This window comes from Equus caballus, chromosome 12, assembly GCF_041296265.1.
Source record: "Equus caballus isolate H_3958 breed thoroughbred chromosome 12, TB-T2T, whole genome shotgun sequence".
NCBI lineage: Eukaryota > Metazoa > Chordata > Mammalia > Perissodactyla > Equidae > Equus > Equus caballus.
The window spans coordinates 9,710,388-9,734,797 of NC_091695.1; the positions used below are offsets into that span (position 1 = coordinate 9,710,388).

At 55.0% G+C, this 24,410-nt stretch overlaps 1 protein-coding gene across 5 annotated transcripts in view; it reads left to right on the plus strand.

Moving 5' to 3' along the window:
* The window catches only part of TSPAN18 (tetraspanin 18), a 170,371-nt gene that overhangs the window by 17,285 nt on the left and 128,676 nt on the right, over positions 1 to 24,410 (plus strand). For 3 of the 5 annotated variants that reach the window (XM_005598055.4, XM_023653920.2, XM_070228648.1), the window contains exon 2: positions 13,976 to 14,054. The exons of 1 other annotated variant lie outside the window; for it this stretch is intronic. The gene's annotated coding sequence lies outside the window, so the exon portion shown is untranslated. Of the gene's footprint in view, positions 1 to 11,880; positions 12,109 to 13,975; positions 14,055 to 24,410 lie in introns of those variants that run through there. One more of the 5 variants, XM_070228649.1, reaches the window with a different exon arrangement.

A 24,410-nucleotide genomic window follows, 5' to 3' on the forward strand; every position in this document is an offset into this window, starting at 1 on the left:
GCCAGTGGCTGAAACGGACAAAACGCACAGGCCAGAGATGCACCCTGGTGGCCTGTGGGCCGCATCCAAGCTGCAGACGGTGTTTGTTGAAAACATGAAAGGGACCCCACGTTAAAATACTGGGAAATGTAACTAAAGTTGAACATACGCTTACTGCACGAGCCCACGAGGCCACTCCTAGGTATGTACCCGACAGAAAGGCGTACATGCCCCAAAAGGCACATCTGAGATTGCTCATAGCGTCGTTATCCGTGACAGGCAATACCTGGGAGCATTGCGAGTGTCCATACATAGAGGGGTGAAATGGATGTAGTCGCGCAGTGGAAGGCCACGCGGCACAGAGTGGATGAAGAGCTCCCACTGCCCCCCGCCCGGGGGACGCTCTGCATCCCAGTGTGCAGCAAAGACGCCAGATGTGGAAGGGCACACGCAGTGGGACTCTGTTTATGTCAGGTTTGAAGTCAGCAGCGTGATGCCCTGTGTTGGAAGTCACCACAATGATGGCCTTTGGGCGGAAGCTGGGGGCGCGGGGAGGGGGCGCCAGGCCCTGGGTGCTGCCCGGGTCACTCTCTGATCCTGGTTGGTGGTTTTGTGGGTGAGCTCAGTTCGTGGATAGCCCCCGAGCAGTGTGCTTCAGATCTTTGTACTTTTCCGTGTATATGTTATATTTCAATGTTTAAAATTCCATTAAAACAAAACATAAGGAGGATTCTCACTGGTTGAAGAAGCGAGAGATGAAGCATAAAGCTCTTGATTCCCGCTTTCCTTGACAAGTGGGACAGTCTGGGCCTCTGGGTGGCGAGAGGGGCCTGGAAGTGACCGGTGCCTGCAGCCTCTGGGCGGGGTGTCTGCCTCTCCGTTTCTGCTCCAGGGTTCTTGGGGTTTGGAACCCCTAACTAAACACTGCCCTCGGGCCCCCACCCCAGTCAGCAAGGAGGGTGTTGCGGTGAGTGACGGGTGACCTGGAAGGAGCAGAGGTCGCCTGGTCACGCTGGGCTTCAATCCAGCTGTGCCTGGATTCACCATCTCGGTGACCTGGGTGAGTTACATAGTCTCCCCGAGCCTCAGTTTACCCATTTGTAAGGCGAGATGAGTATACCCACATCAAAGGGTTGTTTGGGGTGAGGACAAGACCATGGTTAGAACATACACAGCAGGCCTGTGGCCGTGGATGCTTGGCACAGTGACATCTGTCCACTCCCCACGGCCTCATGCCTGTTGAGAGGGGCGCCTTGGTGGTTCCTGAGCTGCGGCCGCCTGCATCCGGGAGATGGGAGATGGGAAGCCCTTGCTCTGGGGCCCTGGCATGCCCGCCTCCCTGCCTGTCCTGGGTGCCAGGGCCCAGCTTGCATGGAAGGGCAAGGCCTTCCTCTGGCCAGCCAGCGCCAGGCGCCAGCACAGTGGTGACCACGGCCCCCAGCGGCTGATAGCCTGGTCCTGACGCCAGGCGCTCGGGCACAGGCGGGCGTCTGCCCTGCCTTGCGGGCAGCTGGGCACAGGAACATGCCAGCTTCCCTCCCTGCCTCGGGCCTGCCTGCTCCGGCCTGCGCGCAGCTCAGGGGCTCAGTTCTCAGGAGCACGGCGCTTCCACGGGAAGCTTGCTGGATGATCCTGCTGCGCCCCAGGCTTCCTCGTCCCAGAAACCACTTGGGCAGGGAGGTGTGGGCCTCGGTGACCCCCTCTGCAGCCTCAGTGGCCTCATGCGGGCAGTGGGCCGTGGTCACGCCTGGCTTGGCATTGCTGCTCGAGAACCCGCCGTGTGACTGTGACAGTTCCTGTTGCTGTTTTATTGGTCATGAGGGGGCATCAGGTGGGCCATTTGGGGTTGACGCTGGGATAAAGGATGTGGTTTGAAACAGGCGCTTTGTCTCAGAACAATCTGTTTTGATTTAGTCAATTGTGGGAATTTGAAAATGGCCCAAATGTGTTTCCTCCTCTTGTTGGCTCGCGCTCTCTCTCTCTCCAGCTCTCGGATTTCCTCTCATTCACTCCTCACCGCTCACATCCCTCTTGCTCACTCATCCTCACACTTGGTCACCCTCATCTTCTCACACCCGAGTCAAGTGCAGGTGGAACTCGAAATGGCCCCGATGTTTTCCCTTCGACCTCAGAGGCTCGTGCTCGCTCAGCTGCACACGCTCAGTCGTGTGTACACTTCTCACGGTCTCGCTCCCTCCCTCTCTCCATCTCTGTCTCTCGCACCCCCGAGTGCCGGCAGGGAGACCTGGTTCCCTCTCTGTCTCTTTCACCAACCGACTCTGTGGCTGTGTGGCATAGGCCAAACCACTCAACCCCTCTGGGCCTCCGTTTCCTCCCTCGCAACAGGCAAAGCTGCCACTTTACATTTAGACACATCATCACTTTCTCCTGCCGGATCTCAGATGCTGCGAGGTGAGGTTGTGTCTGCATCTTAAATGCCCTGACTCTGCAAACGCGTGGATTTGATCTCCTTAGGCAGACCGTGTGCCAGCCTGAAACTACTTCTCAGCCCTTTCCTGGTCCCGAAGAGACATCATTCTAGTTTGAGCTAGAAATTAACACGAGGTCAGGAGAGAATAGAAAGTTCAAGAGGATGCTTCTTGCTTGACCTTAGAGAGAGACCCATCACAGCGTCTCCCTTGGGCTCATTCCTCTTACTGCCCCCCGATGTCCCAGGCAGAGGGGACTAGGGAGACAGGGGCGGTGGTCAGTTTGCCACTGCCAGTGGGGGAGGGGGTGGAAACGAGGACAAAGGGCCTGTGTGTCCTGCCCCAAATCCCCCAGGAGGGTCCCGTTCACCTTGTGTCCCCAGGTTCTAGCCCTAAGCGAGTGAGAACTTACTGAGCCTGCGCCACGTGGCGTACACTGTCCTACGGAATCCTCGCGACAGCCCCGCACGTTCAGTGGGACTGGCATCGCGTTCCAGCGAGGGTGAGACGGGAGCCGGTGAGCCTGAGCGCCGCAGCGTGTCCATGGCACAGTTGGCTCTGCGGCCGGCAGTGTCTGCGCTTCAGCCAAGCTCTGACCGCCAAACCGCGCTGTCCTGAGTGGCCCCTTGGTGCCAAGGTCGCGTGGGAAGACGTAGGAGTCTAAGATTGGAGTCTGAGTTTTAGCCCTCCTCTGCTGCAAGCTCTTAATGAAGCTTGGGCGAGTCGCTGACCCTCTCTGGGCCTTGGCACCCACTGAAAGATGGAGGAGAGGGGCCGGTCGATCCCCAGTCCCCTCAGGCGTGGTATTCTGGGGCCGTATATTCCAGGCGGCAATCAAGAGTCAGGGTGCTGGGGTTAAATTCTGGCTGAAGGGCTGTGTGGCCTTGGGCCGGTTACCTACCTTCTCTGATGCTCGGGTTCGCCATCTGCAAAATGGAGAGATCAACACCTGTTGCACAAGGTTGCCGTGGGGACTGAGAGGTCAAGTCCTGGGACCGTGTGAGCGTTCCAGCTTGCCAGCTGTTCACGATCCATCTTGCCAGACCCTTTTGCTGGGAGTGTGGGCTTGCTACCTGGCGTGGAGAGCCCCGCCCCAGAGTGAGGGCCATTCCGTCCCCAAGTGACGCTGTGCACGCACTGCCATGATGCCATTGGATGAAACCCACTTGGCCACCAGCCTGTCTTGGGGTTTCCTAATCGAGGTGCCGTCGTGGGCATTCCACGTGCTGGACCATCTGGGATGGTTTGGTCTGAGGACATTTAACTTGCTTGCAGTCGTAGGACTTGCAGAAAGTTCGACACACGGCCCCCAAATATTAAGTAGCTCCAAATGGAGCTGTTGACGCAGGCTCGGGGGGCTGCTCCCCTCCCCAGTTTCCCCCTCCACATTGCTGTCTCCCGAGGAACCCCTGGGACACCCACTTTGAGAATTGCAGGCTGTCAGGTGCTAAATAATGAAACTGAGACCCTGAAAGGGGCGGCGAGTCACCCAGGACTCAGACGCAGGCGCGTCTGCTGGAATCCTCGTCCTCAGCAGACTCGTTTTCCCTTTTTATGAGAGGGTCCTCCCATGCTCTTATTGTCCCTTGATTGTAATTAATCACCTCCAGACGCGTCTTTCAGTATCGACACTCGCTTCCTGGCTGGCATTTCTGGATTGTTCTCTCTCCCACCTGCCTCACGGCCGTCGGTAAAGGCTGGATGGATATTTATTGTTAAATCAGGGAAAATGGGGCTTTCTATCGGGAAGGTTTTGAGACATAGTATTTGCCCGAATAATCCTGCCTGAGTCTGCAGGTGCCTGGAGACCTGGGAAAATAAATTTGACCAAAAAATGAATAAATAAACGCTGACCCGAATGAGCCCACAGGTGGTGCTTTGTCTCAAGAGCCTGTCAGGTGGAGCGTCTCTTCCCACTCCCCACCTGCCTCCCTTTGCATCCCCCCCCCGCCCGCCCCAGTTTAGTTTTCCAGATCACGTGGTGTTCTTGCCGTAAAGCCTAATTTCCACACGGATCTAGCCTGCGGTGACCTGCCATAGGAAGAGCTTTATTGGGAATCCGTAGGTGTGGGTGTGAGACCCTGCGGTGTCAGAGCATGATGGGTCCCCTCCCCCCCATTTTAAAGGCGAGGTGATGTGGCCCAGAGAGGCTCGGTGACTTGCCTAAGGTCACGCAGTGATTTAGCGGCAGAGTTCAGGTCCTTAGGTTCCCCTAGCTTGGACCCGTCACCCTGTGCCTCCTCTCTGCTGAGGCCAGGCTGCTCTTTGCCTTATGATCTAGGTGATAAGCGGGTTCCGTGGTGCCAGCACGGGCAGAGAGGGGACAGTGCGAGCGCGTCACGGCAGGCTGGCTTTGGAGGATGGCAGGAGGTCTGGCTGAAGGCGATGCCATCGGAGCAGCTAGAGAGGTGTTCTGTGGTCTTTGCCCAGCACGTGCGAGCCTCCTGTCCTGCTGTGATGGGAGGCTCAAGAATGGAGAAGAGGGGCCGGCCCGGTGGCACAGCGGTTAAGTTCTCACGTTTCACTTCTTGGTGGCCCGGGGTTCACCGGTTCGGGTGCCAGGTGCAGACATGGCACCGCTTGGCAAAAGCCATGCTATAGTAGGCATCCCACGTATAAAGTAGAGGAAGATGGGCATGGATGTTAGCTCAGGGCCAGTCTTCCTCAGCAAAAAGAGGAGGATTGGTGGCGGATGTTAGCTCAGGGCTAATCTTCCTCAAAAAAAAATGGAGAAGAGCTAGAGAGACCCGTGTGAATTCCACTCGAGGCTGGCGGAGGCCTGCGCTGGCTGCCCCGCGGCAGTGCCCTGGGAGCAGGGGGGGAGGGGCGGGGGGTGTGGGCGCGGACGGGGGTGGGGTGGGGGCACATGGTCTCCTCCAGGCCGACCCCTGGCGGCCGGGCAGCTGTGTTTATTTCCTCCATTGCCACTTGGGAGGCGGCTCTGCGGGGCGGTTGAGGGGCAGCCTCCGGGGCCAGGCTGCCTGGGCTGCAGATCCTGGCGCTTTGGGCTTCGGCCTGTGGTCTGAGGCTGGCCGCTTGGGCTTCCGGTTCCTCGTCTCTGGAGTGGGGTCACAAAGGTGCCTTCACGCAGGGTGGCGGTGACATGACATCAGCCGCCTTCGTGCCGAGAGCCCAGCTCAGAGACGGGGTGAGCCAGCGATCTACGTTAGCTGTTAGTTTGGGGAATCTCAGAAGGGGGCGTGAATGTTCTCCCTGTAAAAAATAACATTTATCACTTTTTGATTCTAAAAGTCACGCATAGACATATTTCAACCACCTAAAGCTACCCATTGGAAGGTTTTGCTGTGTTTCATCCCATTCTTTTCCTTAGGCATCGTGTGTGTGTGTGTGTAATGGGGTGTGTACTGTCAAGTATAATTTTCAAGAAATTATAAATCATATAAAATCTCACATAAATCTTTAACGGACAGGGATCCAAAATTGATTTAACTCCTTAATGAGGAAGCCAGCAGGATGGAGAATGAGAGGCACGGGTGTTACACAGGCCTTGAAGAAAGAAGCCTGGAATAAGATGGCTGGGTTTAGGCCGGCCTGGTGGCTCAGCGGTTAAGTGCGCATGTTCCGCTTTGGCAGCCTGGGGTTCGCTGGTTCCGATCCCGGGTGCGGACATGGCACCGCTTGGTACACCGTGCTGTGGCAGGCGTCCCACATATAAAGTAGAGGAAGATGGGCACGCATGTTAGCTCAGGGCCAGTCTTCCTCAGCAAAAAGAGGAGGATTGGCAGTAGTTAGCTCAGGGCTAATCTTCCTAAAAAAAAAAAAAAAGATCGCTGGGTTGATAAGAAACTGACAGTAAAATCATAACCTTTGGGGTTATCTTTTCTATGAGACCAAAAAAGAAAAAAAATCTAGAAGATCACATGTAACTTCACATGAGTCAAAGTTCTTCTAGAATCCCCTAGATGATTGAAGAATCCTTGGGTGGATCTGCTACGCAATGCTCCCATATGATGTGGAAAAGGCCGGCCTTTGCCCGATTTCCAAGTTTTGGGTCATTTTTCTTAACAGCATCTATATGTTCTTTCTGATCAGACGCTAGAAAACTCTGTGCCTCTCCCTGTCTACACTTGATATTACATAACATTCACTTTCAAAAGAGAGTTTTGAGGGAGGACCAGGCACCCCCCCGAAGGGTGTGACCTGCTCATAAACCCGGCTTGGTTTGAGGTGCCTGTCTCCCTGGGGTCTCAGGGCGGCCACCCTTGCCTCTGTCGCCCACTGTGTTTCACTGTAATCGTTCATTTCCCTGGTTCTCTCCCCGTCTACACTGAGTTTCCTGAGAGCAGGGATTTGTGGAGCGGAACTGACTTCTGATCCTTCTCTCCCACGTGTGTAATAGGCAGCACAGAGCGATTCTCCTCGGAGATGCTTCTGGGGGTGTGGACGTGGACGTGGGCGTGGACATCAAGAGGAGGGGCCTTTGTCAGTTGCAGATAAACCGCGCTGTTGGGAACCGGCGGGCTCCTCTCCCGGACCTAAAGTGTCCTTCTGTTGAGTCAGAGATGCTCCTGACCCCCACGCCCCGCACAGCCTTTTCCCCTCCCACGTCCCTGATTCTGCCATTTAATTGTTTGGAGAGCTGGACTCACCCAGCCTAGAAAATCAGCGTCGTCTCTTCTCTGTAGGACATTAAGACTGAGCTTTCTGAGTTCCTGACCTTCCTTCCTAATCGAGGTCAGTAAAGGGGTAGAAAGTTCTTGGCCACCTCGAGCTGGGGAGAGCAAAGCATGACTGGAAGGGTTAATCTCCACACTCTGAATTTTAAAGCTGTCTTGTTCCATGTGCTGGGAAAACCCATCAAAATGCTAATGGCTGTGCGCTCCAACCTCCCGCAGACCCGTTCTGCGGTTCTGCGTTAGAATATATTTACATGGATTGAGCCGGGAAGAATGACAAAGAGCTGGGGTGCCATTTTCCCAGATTCCACCGCAACCCCGTGGGTTATAAAGTCTGAATTAATAGCCTCGCGTTCCGGAGGAAAGCTGTGGTTGGCTGTGGGGTCGGCCCCTCCGCTCAGCTCCAGTGACGCGTTCTCAGCTTTCGGCTTCCTTGCTGAGCTGCGGGTGGCCAGTGTGGAAACATCTCTGTTCCGGTCGTGTGGCTTTTTATTACTGCCTCTCTCAGAGGCAGAATATCCTCGGACGGGCGTCCCGGGTGCATAAGACTGCACGGTGGATCCACAGTGAGTTCAAGGTCTGGAAGGTGTCGGGACATCATTGTCCCAACGCCACCTTCAGCACGAAGACAGTCTCTGGTCTTGAACCACGTCCCGGGAGCGCTGGCTCTTCTTGTGGCCTTTGAAACCCCAGAGGTCTTTGCTCCAGCCGGCCAGTGGCCTGAGAGCCATTCGGATGCATCCTGGGGAGGACGGACACCCCGGCTTTGCCCTACTGCAGGCTGGACTCGATGACGTGGCTCCGGGCAATTGGGCTGCAGACAAAATCGTGGCTTCCGGTCCTCCATCGGCCCGGTTCAGCTCTGGGGCTGTAGACCAGCCTCTTGGCCTCTCTGAGCCTCAGTGCCATCCTTGGCTGGTGAGGACGAGGACACTGGCCGCCTGGTGGAGGAGTTACGGGGCTCGTGTTGTTCACTCACTCGTTCACGCGGACGGCACGGTGGTGTCAGGGTGGGCAGGCCAGGCTCCACCTTCAGGGATGGGTCCCTTAAACCATGAGGGCTTCCAGGTCCTTTTGGGACCAAGTGCCCAGGCCCAGGCTGTGGGTGCTTGCCCGGAGGTGCGCTGCAGCCTCCCTCGTGCAGGTGAGGGAGCCTTCCTTAGCAGACGCCCCTGATAGAATGCTCTATGCTTTCTTGTTCCCTCTCTCCACGAACAAGGCAGCGATGTGTGGTGACATAAAGTGCTGTGGCCCAGCTCGCTGTCCTCCTCTGTTGGATGGGAAGGGTGATCCCGCTCCCCTTGCACGTGGGTGGGTGGGGAGTGAAGATCAGGTGGGAAGTGGGCTCCCGTGGATGGGGACCCCTCGTCCTCACCTCCTTCAGGAACCTTCCAGATAGGACACGGGAGCAAGCGCAGGGCAGTGCCCGCTGTTGACAGGGGGCTTGGGCTCCCAGAGGCCCCCATTCTCCTTCCTGCTCAGTGGAGCATCGTGGTGGCGTCCGTCTCACGCCGATACTGCTGGGGAGGGCACGAGAGACGCTGGCTGCTGCGCCATCCGCAGGAAAGGCCAGAGACTGATGGGAGGGGCGGAGAGAGAGAGAGGATGACTAAGGACCATCGCATGGAGAAGAAACAGCTCCCCTGTTAACTGATGGGGTTCTACAGCCCCTCCTCCCTGGGCCTTCCACCCTCCGCAAGCTGCCAAGAGCTAATGGGCTCAGACTGGGGGGACCCTCCCGGGACCTTGCTGGCAGTCCCAGAGCCCACCGCCCCGTGCCCAGTGGGATGGAGGGAGCGGCCCTCTGCTCCAGGGCATAAATAAATCCCAGTATTTCTGAGGATGTCCTGGCTCCCACCCCAGCCCTGCTGTGACCCTGGGGCACAATTAGCAGGCCCATTCAGGGGCTCATTATGGGACCCGAGGGTGATGGGGCTGAGTGACTGGGCAGGTGGTCCTGGGAAAAACTGTCCCTCCTCCGGCAAGACAGGTGCAGGCGGAGAGACGGACAGACGGGACAGGCTCCGGCAGCTTCATTAAGGGCTGCCTGGGGGTCATGAAGATGCAGGACGCAGCAGGAACGTGTCCTGAACACGCCTGGGCTCCCCCCTCTCCCCCACATCACTCCCCCCGCGTTGCTAAGTTAAAACAAAGCGAAACAAAGGCCCAGCTTGGCTTTGGAGCCACAAACTGCAAGCTTTTATCTGTCAACAAGGGACGTGTCAGCCTGGCAGGGGCCCAGCCTGGGTCCCGTGACCTGGCATCGGCGTGAGGAGAGGGCGCCGAGGCTGAGCCCAGGGTCTCGCTGAGGCTGCCATCCCTTCTCGAGGCACAAGACCGAGAGTCCTGGTGGTCACAGGCTCAGAAGGATGCAGTTCCACCCAGGAGCCAGGAAGCAATGGAGGGTGGGTGGCTGGAGTGGGGAGGGGGAGATCGCTAGCAGGAGCTGCCCCGGAAAAGGCTCATCGTTGGGCTGGTCACCTCCCTCCCTCCATCCTTTCCTTGCCGCCTCTTCCAGGAAACCTTCCCAGCTCTCCTTCTTCTCTGAAAGCCTGCTGACTTGGGATTGTAGGATATCAAGAGACTGTAAACCAGTAGCCTTCAGCATTATCTGGAAACTTTATGAAATATTAGAGAGTTCAGCTGTTGTGGATTAAGTATGGGGTGTAGACTCATCTGTGCTCAGTGGAGACCTTGGAGGGAGGGAGGGAAGGACCTGAGAAGTTTGATTTGGATCCACTAATCGTGGCCTCTACCATTGTTAGAGAAAGCAGCCGCAGATTCTATGTTACGTCATTGCTGCTTCCTCTGTATATCAAGGGCTTATTTAGCATGTGTTTCCGTGGGAATCACCCAGGATCTGTTAGCTCATCTAAGCTCCTGCTCAGGCGAGCAAGATAGGGCTCTGGTGGTCCACAGTTTGCAGGCGAGTTCTCTTTGACTGCAGGGTCTATGCCCAGTGTGAGGACCTGCAGATCGGCCTGGAAAGCTGGGCAGCCAGAGATCAGATGATAAAAGGCCTTCTGTGTAGGCAAAGGGAGGCCAGGGAACCCACTGACGCAGGAGAGAGACATGGCCCCTCCGCATTCATGGGCTCAGTCTGACAGCAAAGGAGAAGGCAGGTTGGAGGGAACAGAGGGAGCGGGCTGGCCAACCAGCCAGGAGCCCGTTTGCAGTAAGCGGACAGGCAGTGAGAAGGCTGAAGCCGGGCCGGGCTGGGCAGTGGCGGTGGGGGTGGGGAGTCAAGGGTCATGTGGGAGACGTGCGCTGGAAGAGAAGCAATGCCGGGGAGAGCAGAGAAGAGTCTGATGGGCGTGGGTTACGCAGGGGCGCGCTGTCTGAAAATTCAGTGGCCGTCTGCTCAGGGTGTGTGCACTGTTGCGACATGTGTTCTGTTTTAATTAAAAAATAGAGGAGAAAGCATCAGAGGAGACATTAAAATCTCTCCTCCGGGCCCCATCCGGGATTTTCCTTATAAATCGAGAGCCGGCTTCCCTCACACAGTGCAAATTTGCTTTTTCCGGAAGAAAAAAGAGGAGGAAGAAGATGCGAGTTTTGAGCCAGACCTCGCAACACGGCAGGACCGACCGATAGTCGCACATTCGCTACCGCTGATTAAGCTCTGACTGTATTCACGGTCTAAGGCTCAGTTATTTTTTAATATTTGAATGTCTCTGAAACCAGGACGCGTCATACAATAAGTGACGTCCTCCTTAATTCACTTAAAGGTCGTGTTTTTTCCTTCGAGAAGTCCGTGAAATGATGGTCCGATTATAATCTGCGGGGTCTTACATTCAAGAGATGGGCCTCTGCGTGCCCGGCTCTCTGTGTAGACGTCCCCGTGGAGTCCTCACGGCAGCTGGTGACTCAGCGGCTGTTGCTGACGCTCTTCCTCAGAGTGGGAGTCGAGGCACGAGGTGGAAGGTCACTTGCTCAAGGTCACAGGGCTCGTTAGAGCTGGACTCAGCATTTCCAGCTGTGCCACCCCACACCTGAGGAGTCTTTGTGCAGAACAAGAGCAGGTCTGGGGGCCCGAGGATGGTGGCCTTTTCCTTTCTCCAGCCCGAGACGCCCAGGTCAACCGCGACCACTATCGCCTGGCCCACCATCTTTTGATGCTGCCTCTTGTCACCCAGGATCATTTCCCCTCTTGGCCCTAAACCCTGGGATTCCTTCTCCGTCCTAGGAGGGCTCTGGGTCCGACATCTGTGGTGACCTGCCTCCTGCACGGAGAGGAGGGGCTGAATGAGCTGTCGGGGTTGGGGGGGGGGGGGGAAGGAGGAAGAAATTCCAAGCCCAGCTGGTCTCTCGCACACGCAGATTTGCCTAAATAGGATTCAGGCTTAGGGCAGGATTTTGCTCTCCTGGCACACTGGCAATAAACTAACCCCCTCGCGGGCTGCGGGAGGGCAGGAGGGCAGAATTCCTCCGAAGACGGAGGCAGCTTCAGGCCCGGAGGGCGAGCCTGCAAAGTGCTTTAGTTACTGCCGGGCCCGCCCGCCGCCTGACATCAGCCCCCAGCCTCTTCCCAGCGTGGCCGCAGCCTTTCATGCCGCTAACGTGTGACATTCACCCGGGCTGCGTGGCTGACAGGCACGCCTGACATTAATACGTGTTCCTCGCGGTCCCCAGAGCTCATAAAAGCTCATTATCAGTTCTGAGCCGGGGAATATGGTACCCGGCTCAGGTGCGCCCGGGATCCCCGGAGATGCCCCTGGGCGGTGGGGCTGTGTGCAGCGTCGTGAGCCTGGAAATAAACTCCTCCCTTCGTCCAGCCACTGGGCGGTGACCGGAAAAACCCCGGGTTCAAAGTTGCGTCCCAGCAAAGGGACTCCTTCCGCCCTGGTGTTTAAGGGGAGCTGGTCCAGCACTTTGGGAAGGCGGTTTATCAGCGTCTGCTCAGATGTGCTGTGTGCAGGGCCTCGCCCGGCTCTCGCACTTGTGGGCATCCGGGCTTTGCAGCGCGTGGACGTTTCCACACGGAGATGTGGGCACCATGGGGCCCATCACAGCAAGGTTTAATGGCCGGAAATGGAAATACCCCCACATCTGTGGTGGGAGAGGTAAATAAATTACGGTCCACACCTCCTGGGCTGTTACGCGACTGTGGAAGGCTCCAGGTCGCTCTCTTCTCGCTCGTGGGTAGATGTGACAGCAGTGATACTGGGGGTGTAGGATGCGTGAGGCAAGAGCCCGTTTGTGTCGTCACACCGTCTGCACGTGGGCCCACCTGGCGCGCGCACACACACACACACACACACACGTGATCCTGTAGAATAAAGTCTGGGAGTCATGTTACAAAGATTTCGCAGTGGTTCTCTCGGTTAAATAGGATGGACGGGTTAAGGAATAACTTTCGCTTTTGTAGTTAAGAATGAAAATTATTTGCATACGGCCACGTACATCCGTGTGTGTCTGTGTGTGTGTGTGTGTGTGTGTGTGTGTACGGTCGCTTAACAACGGGCATGCGTGCTGAGAGCTGCGTCGTCAGGCAATTTCGTCACTGTGTGAACATCATGGAGTGTGGTTACACAGACTTGGATGGTACAGCCTGCTGCACACCTAGGCCGTGTGGTACTCATCTTATGGGACCACTGTCTTGTATGTGGTCCGTCACTGACCCAGACATCGCTCATTGTGCGGCGTGGGACTGTATGTATGTCTGCATATGGATGTGTATGTATGTGTGTGTGTGTATACATATCATGAATTCCTCTGATTGTCGCCTCCGTCTGGTCTGTGATCCACGCGGTCCCCTGGGCTGAGGCAGAGATGGCCAGATAAACAGTCTCGCCTCCTCCGGCCACGCCGTGGTCCCCCTCCATTAGTGGGGCTTCTGAGAAGCTCCACCGTGCGGAGGGCGCCGAGGCGGCATCCACAGCATCGACCTTGAGCCCTTGCTCTCTGCTTGCACGTCTCCCGCTGTGGGATTGGCGCTTGGCACCAGGCCTCCCTGCCCGTGGGCCTGCGCTCCAGTCCCAGCCTTGCCCCACTGCAGCTGTGTGCCCTTGGGCAACTTATTGACTCCTCTGGTTTGTGGTCATGGTCCCTAACGTGGGGGTGCCTTCCCACGGGATCAGAGAGGGTCATGGGATTATTGTCGTTGTCCCTTGAGCCAGCAGGACACTTGGTGAGGGCTTCCCCTGTGCGGCCTGCTCACTGGGGGCGGGGAGCCTGGGGTGAATGGAGTCGGGGGAACCTGGCTCCCCTCCCCTGGAAGCCTTGCTCTTCTGCTTCTCAGCCGTGCGTGCGAGCAGACGCGTCCCCTGGGCCTGGCAACAGCCTCACCTGGCACGTATGTGGCCTGGACACGGGGAATTTGATCCTTCGCTCCTGACCCGGGCCCCTCGTCAAACTGACGGGGGAAGCGGGAGAGGCTGGGCTTCTGGCCCCTGCCCTCCCTGGCTGAGATGCTTGTTTCCCCACCAGACCCTCTCTTCTTATGGCTTATCTCTTCCTGGATCCACAGCTTGAGGGTGTTGGTCTGCCCCAAGCCTCCTTCATTAAGCAAAGGTGAATTCTCCTTCCCATTTTCCAAATTGCTCAGAAAGCCTTTTTCCCGCCTGAGGAGGATGGAGTTCTCACGCCGTGTTGATCATGTTCTAGCTGGAAGCAAAGAAACGTGATGTGATGTGATTTGCAGACTCAATGTCCCCGCGTGGACGTTGCGCTGGCTCCCGGGCTGATTCTGGAAGCCTGAAAGTATGCCCCAGCCCGGAGGCTCCGGGACGCCGTCCTGGGGCCCGTGGGAAGGGATGCGGACCGTGTCTTGCTGGCTGGGGGCGCCTGTGTGGCCTCTGCGGCTGCAGAGATGGAGGGAGGGGACACCCACATGAGTGGGTGCACGTCTGAGCTGAGTGGCCCTCAGCCACAGGCCCCGCTCACCACTGCCTCTTTAGCACTTACTTCCCTCTCTTCTCCTCCTCTTAGAGTTTACGGAAGCCGCCGTTGGAAAGAGACCTCGAGGCGTCTTTCCACCCCTGAAAGGAGAAGAAAGCGGTGGAAAGAGGTATGACGTGGCAGTGTGGCGGAGTGGCATCCTCCCTCGTTCAGAGAAGGGGTCCACCCTTCTCTCTCCTCTCGCTGCCCTCCAGACCCTCTACGTCCGAGCCGGAGAGCTCTTGGCTCGTGCTGGGGCGCAGGGCAGGCCGAGGGCCGCTTGACTCTTGGCCGCACCCCCGATGTTTGTTCAGGGATGGGGAGCAAAGGGGAGGATGGAGCAGCGAGGCCAATGCTGGGGTGGGGTCTCTCCGAGGCTGGCGGCTGCCCCGGTGAGGGGCCATGGGTCATAGTGGCTCCGCAGGGTCCATCCAGGAGGTGAGGGCTGAAGGGTTGGAGGGGGCGAGCCCGCCACAGGGAGGCAGCGTTCCCGGGGGCGCACAGAGGGTCCAGCCTGTGTCCCCTGCTTCCCAGGCCTCCCCACACCCACTGCAGTCTTGGGCCTTCCTAGGGTGACCCCTCCCCCCCATCGCAGGGCTGTCTGTTGGGTAGCATTTAAACCCACAGGACTCGGCCCCATCACCACATTCCGTGATGGAATCGGGAGTGGAGAAGGCCTGGGCTGCTTCTTGGCCTGGTCCTTGGGTTCCCGGGACCGGCGGTGGGCTGGGTGGCCTCATGGAAGGTTCCTGAATGAGGAGCCAGGACGTCTGTCCTCTGACCCAGTCTGTGCCACCATCATGCCACACGAGTCCTCATCAGCCGTTTCCCTCGTTGGGCCTTGTTCTCTCCTCTGTAAGATGGGGCGGCAGTGACTGGAGTCCCTGTTCCGGCCCTCATGTCCTCGGTTTCTGAGCTTCCTAGACCACGGCTGGCGCAGAGGACATGACAGGTGTGGGGGGCAGCCGGGAGGGGCGGGTGCCTGGGGACAGCTGCTGAGCGGAGAGGGGATTTGAGAGCTCCTAGGAGATTTGGTCTCCAGTCTGGGCAAAGGACGACTGAGTCCTTCCGTGCAAAGACCCCAGGGTCTGAGTGCAGATGGACCTGGTTGGAGTCCAGCTGATCAGAAGAGTCACTTTAACCTCCGCTGGCTGAGGCCACTCTCTGCCGGGAGAAGTGCCAGGCGCGCCCCTGCATCCTCTCATTCGCTTCTCTCAATGGCCCTGTGATCTTGGTCCTGTTCTCACCTTTCTTAGAGAAGAGAAAACCGGGCCTCAGAGAGGGTAAGCCACTTGCCCAAGGTCACACAGCAGTGAGCACTGTGGCAGAGGTTTAAAGCCCCTGCCTGGACGACCGTACAATTCTTGTGTATTTCACTTACCAGCTCAGACTTGAAGCATAAGGTTAAAAATAACTTTTTAGCTGAATCTGAAATTCCTGAAATTCCATTTCCTAAAGACATAAAAATGACTTGTTTGCTTGTCCTAGAATTTTTTTTTTTAAACTTTGGGCTCTTCTTAAAGTCCCTATGGGTCTTGGTTTTCTGATCTCTAAGGTGGGGGTATAGCACCTACCCGTGGGGTGGTTTTGGGGTGATAATGAGATGAAGGAGGTGAGGAAAGCCTCCCACACTGCCCCTCCCTACACCCCCCCCCCCCGCCTCCCCCGCCCCGAGGGCCGCTGTGAGGGTGCATGGGGGTACACACTGTAAAGGGCTGTGCCCCGCCACCTGCTGGCCTTTGCACTTCCGTCCGCTTCCAGTGCCCCTGGTTGGGAAGCCCTCGGCCACGTTCCTCATCACCGATCTGATGTTCCCCAGTCTCGGAGCCCGTCCTCTCCTTTCTGGAGTGTGCTCGCTGGCTGGGAGTATTTTAGGCTGGGATCCAAGCAGGACATCCGGCTCCCAGCAGCCAGTAAAGCAGGGCTGGGCCAAGGCCTGAGTGGACGGTGGCAAAGAGTGGTGGGGCCCGGGGCCTGCGTGGCCTGTCCATCCCTGACGGCCTGTCCCACTCGGCCCGCCGCCGGGCCATCATCTTCATGGTCAGACTCCTGGCAGTGGCTGCCTTGAACCCCACAGGAAGCCGTCACCTTATCACAGAGCCTGGATCCGCGTGGTCTTCATCATCAGGAGACAGCGCTGAAGCGAGTCGGAAAAAGCTGGACTCGCCCGGGGCCTTCCAGCCAGGGATGTTCCCCAGCGGGTGGCTGTGGGCCCTGCTGGACGAGAGGAAGGGATCGTTCAAGTCCAGAGGACGGCAGCCAGGATGCTGCTGTTTCCGTTTATCTCCGGGAGGGCTGCCGAGGGAGCAGAGCCATGGTGCCTGGCCGCTCTTGTGTGCCAGGAAACAGAGGAACGCTGGAGTCCCAGGGAAACTTAAAGACGACCGCCGACGGCGCGTGCCATGGAGGGAAACCTCTGCTGGGGTCTGGGGGCCGGGCTGGCGGAGGCTGAGGCCCAGGCAGTGATTTGATGCCCCCAGTCTCCGTTTTCTCATCTATAAAGTGGGCAAATAGCACGCCCCGAAGTGGGTGGTGGTGAGGGCATGGGGCCGCCAGCGGGGCACTCCTGTTGGCCTTGGACGACGGCAGCCCCCTGGAAGAACATGGCCTTCCGAGGTCACCTCCCTCAAGAGGCTGGGGCTCTGGGGATGGACGAGCTGGGTGTTTGCGACTAACAGAACGGTCACCCTGGAGATGCATGCCTCTGTCTGTGCGGGGTCTAAAATGGGGCCGAGCGTGGGCCTGGGCTGTGTCAGCGCTCTGCTCTGACACCCTGGGCACAGGGCCACCCGGGTGTGGACAGCCCTTCTGGAGCTCCCTCCACGGTGTGTGCTGCTCTCCAGATGGTCTTGATGGGCCCTTTCTGGGGGTCTTTGCTGGTCCTCCCCTCACCCCGAGAGCCAGGGGTTCATAGGCGCCGTTTCGGCTTCAGAGAGGGTGTAAGTGCCTCCAGGCTTCTCCTCTGAAAAGCAGCAGGTCAGGACCCAGACCCAGCGCTCCTGCCCCGAGGGCAGTGTGGACTGGGGCTCCCACGGTGCCACAGAGGCCCTCCGTGTGTCCACAGCCACGTGCCGCAGCATCGTGACAGCACCTCACACCCACGGCACCTGCAGAAGCACCCACGTTGTCCCTGGGGCACCCCTCAGGACTCAGCATCACCCATGGCGGTGGCGCTGGTGCCCGTGTGTCACAGAGCCGCCTGCACACCCACAGGGACACCCCGTGGCGCCCGTGGTGGCGCTCTTCCCATGTTCTCCACCTGGCCTCGCGGACTTTGGCACTCAGACGGGAAGGGAAGTCCCCTGAGGTTTTACCCCCTGCCCGCCCCCTGTGGCAGGTGGAGCGAGTGCGTGAGGCCCTTTCCGGGAAGCGTGGGGACGGTGCTCCTGCAGAGGGCTGACCGTGCTCGGGAAGCAGGGGTGGGCAGCGGGCGGGTGATGGCGTCTGGCCGCCATGGCAGAGCCCCTCCCTGGGCCCCAGTTTATCGATTTTCTCCTTTGGGGTTCAGCCTTCTGGGGTTCCTATCTGAGGATCCATTGCCAAATGCAAGGTCATGAAGATTCCCCCGCCTTTCCTTCTGAGTGTAGATTTTGGCTGTTGGAGTTGACGCGTGTGTGGTGTGAGGCAGGGCCCCGCTTCACTGGTTGGCGTCTGGCTTTCCAGTTGTCCCAGTGCCACTGGGTGAGGAGACCGGTTTCTCCCCGTTGGCTCGTTTTGCGCCCGTGCTTAAAATCCATCGGCCGTAGACACACAGATCCGTCTCTGAATCTCCTTTCGATCCCGTTGGTCTGTGCGTTCTCAGGACAGTCCCGCGCTGTTTTGATTGCTGTGGCTTCCTGTGTAACTTTCGGAGGAGCGTCGGGAAGTTTTCGAGCTCCCTGGTGATCCCAGGGTGCGGCGAGGTTGAGCGTTCCCGGTGGGCGGAGGAAGATGAGGCACCATTAGGGAGGCTGGTTGGGAAGCTGCCGGAATGATCCAGGGCAGCGCTCGTGGGAGGGGCTGTGGCCTTGAAACAAAGCTGCGGTTCCGGGAACGAAGAGGCTGTGATGGACTGGAGAGAGGGGAGTGAGTGAGGGAGACGTCCTGGTCCTCCTTGATTCCAGGAAGATGCCAGGGGTGGGAATGGAAGCCAGTGGTCCGGGTGAGCTTGGTTAACCTCCTACTCAACGCCAGCATGATTTGAAGGAAGACTTGGGTCCCAGTTATAGCTCTGTTCCACTGTGTGACCTTGGGCAAGTCGCTTGACCTCTCTGAGCACCCTCATTGCCTCTGCAAGGTGGATCAATGTTCTCTGCTGCTCACACAAAGAGTCGAGTGAAGGTCAAATGGGTCAGCTTTGCAAAGCCTGGGAGGGGCTTAAAGGCAACTGAACGTGTGGCAGAATCGCCACCCCTAAGTTCCTGCCAGGTTCCAGCATCTTCCTAACGGGCTGCGGGGACTAAGGGCTCCTGGCCTCCATTGCGGCGTGTGCAGCCTGGGGCTGCCTTGGGCTGGCACTGACAGTCAAAATGTCTCCTTGAGCTGGGTTGAAATCAGTTTTCTTGTACCCGCCATCTACTTGCCCCAAATCTGCCTCGTGGGGCTGCGTCACCCCTTTTCCTCCAGGTCGTTACCCTGCATCCCCACCTGGCACCTTCTCCTCTGGGGCTGGAAGGTCGTCGCTCCCTCTGCCTCCCGCTGAAGACGCAGGTCTGGGGCCTCTCTTGACTCCGCGCTCGCCCCCTCGGTGGACTCTGGTCTGAGTTGCATTTCCCTTGGTGTTTAGAAACCGTAAATGGTCTGACCTGGGCGGGAGAGCACAGCTCCGGCCACGGGTCCGTTTCAGGGCTGTTTCTTACCTAGTTCTTAGCTTGAGCAGATGCGCTCAGTTTCTTCTCCTGCCAGATGAGGACTTCATGGCAGTTGCAGGCTCTGTGGTCCAGATTAAATGAGATGGTGGATGTCAGGTGTATTGCCCTCTGCCCCGGAAGGAGTCCAGAAAGTGGTGGGTGGACGTCATCACTCTCATCATCTCAATGCCGCCCTTCATTTTTCTCCAAGTCGGACGGATGGGGCGCGAGCCCTGAGTTTGAGACGAGGCAGGGACAGTGGCCCAGGCCTTGTCCCCTTCCTGGCTTCCGCCTCTCTGTCTGTCTGGGACTCGTAGGTGAGGGGACAGGGTGACAGGCTCTCACCACCCCGGTTTCCTGCTCACTCAGCCGACGTGGCCAGAGCTTGCTGGCCTCTGACCAGCCCTGTGTCCACATGTGACTCATGACAGCTCCCTGGCCTTTGCTCCCTTCCTAGATATTTTCCATCTCAAACCTTTTCCTTCTTTTCTTTTCTGAGTTGTTTTAAATTTACCCAAGAAGGTTCATTTCAGGGCCACGCAGCTGTCCTCCCTGACAGGAGGCTAAGCCAGTGGAGCTTCTCGCTCGGAGATGCTCGGTCCCTGACACAGCTGGCAGAGAGAGCGAGGCTGGACCGTTTGCTGGGGGGACGGCCTTTTCTTCACATCCTGGAGAGACGATAAGTCTTCATTTTCCCATCTGAAGAACCAGCAAAGCTTTGCTTATCTGTTTATGCAGCAAAAACGAGCAGAATGTGCCCTGCAGAGGCTCTGTTACTGTTTTTTAATAATGACCTATATACACAATGGGAATTACAGCTGAAGAACTTTCCAGCAGCCGGGTGTGGCAGGGAGGGAGGGAGTAGGAACCCCATTTTCGGATGCCGTGTCAGCATCAGAGAGGGGAAGTGACTTGCCCAAGGTCACACAGCTACAGAGTGGTAGAGACGGGCCTAGTCTGAGTCTTCTGACATGGCTGGTGGTCGTTGTGCCCCTCTTAGCTGCTGCTTCTATTATTTAAAAGTGTAAAATATACTTTAATGAACAGCTTGCAAAGAAAGAGGAAAGTCCAAACTGGCTGGCTGGCAGCTCTGTTGGCTGTTGTAGTTTATTATCGGCACGGAGCTGCTGATGTGGGGAGAAAGGAACGATGCCATTCCTGTGCTTTGGGGTTCGCCAGGGTGTCCCCCTGTCTGGGGCCTGGGTAGGGCCGGGTTGTGAGAGAAAAGCTCTGTGGGGTCGAGGAAAGAGACTGAACCCTGGGCTCCAAAGGCTTTTTTAATTTTTTTGATAAACTTATTTTCTAGAGCAGTGTCAGGTTCACAGCAAAATTAAGGGGAAAGTGGGGTGAATTCTCAGATTCCCCCTGCCCCACACGTGTGCAGCCTCCCCCGCTGCCGACATGGGGCGCCAGAGTGGTACCTGCATTACGATCAAGGCCCCTGCATGGACCCGTCATCATCGGCCAAACCCCGTAGTCTCCGTGAGGACTCCCTCTCGATGGGGGGCGTTTGTGGGTTTGGACAAACGTTTAATGGCATGTGTTGGTCGCTACAACATTACACGGAGTAGTTTCACTGCCCTAAAGCCCCCTGTGCTCCCCAGTTCACGCCCTGGCATCCACTGATCTTTCTACCGCCTCCGTGTCTTTTCATGGCTTGATAGCGCGTCTCTTTTATTTTTCCAATTTTTTATTGTGGTAAAATAGCCATCATGTAGAATGTACTATTTTTAAGAGAAGAGCTCAGCGGTGTTAAGTACGTTCACAATGTTGTGCAACCATCACCCCGTCTGTCTCCGGAGCGCTTCTCCTCTTGCAACTCTGCACCCGTTACTCCATCACTCCCAATTCCCCTCCCCTCTCCACCTGGCAACCACCATTCTGCCTTCTGTCCCTGTGACTTTGTTACTCTAAGTGCCTCATAGAAGCGGAATCGTATAGTCTTTCTCCTTTTGCGATTGGCTTATTTCACTGAGCATAATGTCCTCGAGCTTCCTCCATGTTGAAGCATAAGTCAGAATTTCCTTCCTTTTTATGGCTGAGTAATATTCCTTTGTGTGTGTAAACTACATCTTGCTTATCCATTCGTCTGTCGACGGACACTTGGATCGCTTCGCATTTTAGCTTTTGTGAACAGTGCTGCTGAGCTCGTTTCTTTTTAGTGCTGAATAATAGTCCATTGTCTGGCTGGTCCTCTCACCTACTGAAGGACGTCTTGGCTGCTTCCAAGTTTTGGCAATTATGGATAAAGCCGCTATAAACATCTGTGTGTGAGTTTTTGTGCAGACATAGGTTTTTGACTCGTTTGAGTAAATACTAAGAAGTACAATTTCTGGATTGTGTGATAATGTGTGTTTAGTTTTCTGAGAATCTTCCGAAGTGGCTGGACCGCTTTGCATCCCCACCAGCAGTGGATGAGGGTTCCTGTTGCTCCACATCCTTGCCAGCTCTTGGTGTTGTCAGAGTTCCAGATTTTGGCCATTCTAATAGGTGTGTAGTGGTATCTCATTGTCGTTTTAATTGGCAATTCCCCGATGACATAGGGTGTTGATCATCTTTTCCTGTGCTTATTTTCCATCTGTGTCTCTTTGGTGAGTTTGTCTCTTCAGATCTTTTGCCATTTTTTAATTGGATTGTTCATTTACTTGTTGTTGAGTTTTACAAGTTCTTTGAGTATTTTGGATAACACTCCTTTATGTGTATGTCTTTGGCAAATATTTTCTCCCAGTCTTTGGCTTCCCATTCTCTTCACAGTGTCTTTCACAGAGCAGAATTTTTTAATTTTAATGAAATCCAGCTTATCAATCCTTTCTTTCACGGATTATCTGTAAAGTCCAAAGTCATCTAGATTTTTCTCCTGTGTTGTCTTTTAAAAGTTTTATAGTTCTGCATTTTCCATTTGGGCCTGTGATCCATTTTGAGTTAATTTTTGTGACCGTTGTAAGATCTGTGTCCAGATTTGCTTTTTACGTGTGGTGTCCAGTGGTTCTAGGGCCGTTTGTTGAGAAGACGACGTCTCCTCCATTGTATTCCTTTGCTCCTTTGTCAAAGACCAGTTAACTGTATTTGTGGGGGTCTATTTCTGGGCTCCCTGGTCTGTTCCGTTGATCTATTTGTGTCTTCTTTCGCTGGTCCCACCCTGTCTCGATGACTGTGTCTTTATGGTAAGCCTTCTAGTTGGGTAATGTCAGTGCTCCAACTTGATTCTTCTCCTTTACTGCTGTGTGGGCTGTTCTGGGTCTCACTTCTCCATGTAAACATTAGAATTAGTTCGTCAATATCCACAAAATAACTTGCTGGGATTTTGATTGGAATTTTGTTGAATCTGTAGGTTAAGTCGAGAGGCACTGACATCTTGATGGCTGAGTCTTTCTATCCATGAACATGGAATATCTCTCCATTTATTAGTTCTTTTTTGATATCTGTCATTAGAGTTTTGTAGTTTTCTTCATATAGATCTTACACATATTTTGTCAAATTTATACCCAAGTCTTTCATTTCTTTTGGTGCTATTGGAAATGATATTATGTTTTTAATTTCAAATTCCACTTGTTTGTTCCTTTTATATGCAGAAACAATTTACTTTTGTATATTATCCTTCTGTCCTGCAACCTTGTTTTACTATAAACACTTATTGGTTCCAAGAGTCTTTTTTTGTCAGTTGTTTCAGATTTCCTACGTAGACAACCATGTCATCTGTGAACAGAGACAGTTTTATTCCTTTCTTCTCAATTTGTAAAAACACAACACCTGTAAAAATAAAAAAACCTTCCTTATCAATCTGTGAAAATAAAAGACTTTGTCTTATTGCATTAGCTGGGACGTCAGCACAATGTTGAAAAGCAGTGGTGACGGGGGACGTACTTGCCTTGTCCCTGAGCTTAATGGGAGAAGTTCTGGTTTCTCACCAGTAAGTATGATGTTAACTGTAGGCTTTTTGTAGGTGTTCTTTGCCAAGTTGAGGAAATGCCCTTCTGTTCCTAGTTTGCTGAGAGTTTTTTAAAGTGGGTATTAGATTTTGTCAAATGCTTTTTCTGCATCTGTTGATAGCATCATGTGATTTTTCTTCCTTAGCCTGTGATGTACTGGATGACGTCATCTGATTTGTAAGTGTCGAACCATCCTTGCATACCTGGGATAAATTCCACTCGACCATGCTGTATAATTCTTTTTACTCATTGTTGGATTTGATTTGCTAATATTTTGTTGAGGATTTTTACACCTATTTTATGACATATATTGGCCTGTGGTTTTCTTTTCTTGTAATGTCTCTCTGGTTTTGGTATTGGGGTAATGCTGGCCTCGTAGAGTGCGTTAGGAAGTGTTCTTTCTGCTTGTGTCCTCTGACAGAGATTGTAGGGTAGTTGTGTAATTTCTTCTCTCAGTGTTTGGTAGAATTCACCAGTGAACCCATCTGGGCTGCTGCTTTCTGTTTTGGAAGGTTATTAATTACTGATTTGGTTTATTTAATAGCCATAGTCCTATTCAGAGTGTCTATTTTTTCCTCCCTGAGTTTCGGCAGGTTGTGTCCTTCAAGAAATTGTCTGTTTTATCTACATTATCAAATTTCGGGGCATAGACTTATTTAGTCTTCTTTTAACCTTTTAATGTTCATGGAAACTATAGTGATGTCCCCTCTTTCATTTGATATTAATAATTTACATCTTCTCTCTTTTTTCTTAGTTGGCCTGGTTAGAGGCTTTTTGATTTTATTGATCTCTTTAAAGAACCAGCTTTTGGTTTTATCAATTTTCCCTATTGATTTTCTGTTCTCTGAAGCCCATGTTTTAATCATGGCTCTAGTATTACCCGAGGGATCGTGCGGTAAATCCCTTCCATTCTCTGAGCCTCAGTTTCCATATCTGCAGAATGGGTGTATGATAACAATACCCAGCACAGAGTTGGTTTGAGGACACGTGTCGATCATGAGTCCACGTTCGTGGATTCAATAAATATTTGTTGGGCCTCTAATGGGTGCCAGGCGCTGCTCTGCATGCTGGGAATGTCGTAGTGAACGAGACAGCAAGGTCCCTGTCCTCGTGCAGCTTTTCTTCTGCTGGGGAGACAGAGACCAAACAAGTAAACTGAGCGTCATGCAATATCCGTACCGGAAGGAGCAGGGGAGGCCCGGTGCTCGCTCTTTCAGATGGGGGCGCTCAGAGCCCTTCCTGATCAGATGTTGGAGCAGAGATCCGAAGGCCGTGAGCCTTGACTTCACCTGGGGAAGAGCCTTCATGGCAGAGGGAGCAGAGCAATAAGGGCCATTAGGTGGGTGGCTGGCTGGCATGTTGGCGTACCAACAAGGAGGCTGGGGTGCCACAGTGAGGATGCCATGGAAGGAAGGGCGGCCAGGAGGGAGCTGGAGGCGTGGGGAGGACTTTGCATTTTGATGCTAAGTGGGATGGGAAGCCAACGAGAAGGAAGAGATGGGATTAAATTGACGTTTTACCAAGGTCACTCTGGCTGCTGGTGGAGAACAGACAGCGGGGGGCAGGGAGAGCAGCGTGGAGCCTGACGTCAGACTCCAGGCGAGATGAGGCATTTGGAAGGATGGCCGAGGTGCTGAGGACCCACAAGATTCAGGATCTATGTTGAAAGTAGGGCCGACGGACTCGCTGATGGGTTGGGTGGGGTGGGAGAGAAAGAGGGGTCAAGGA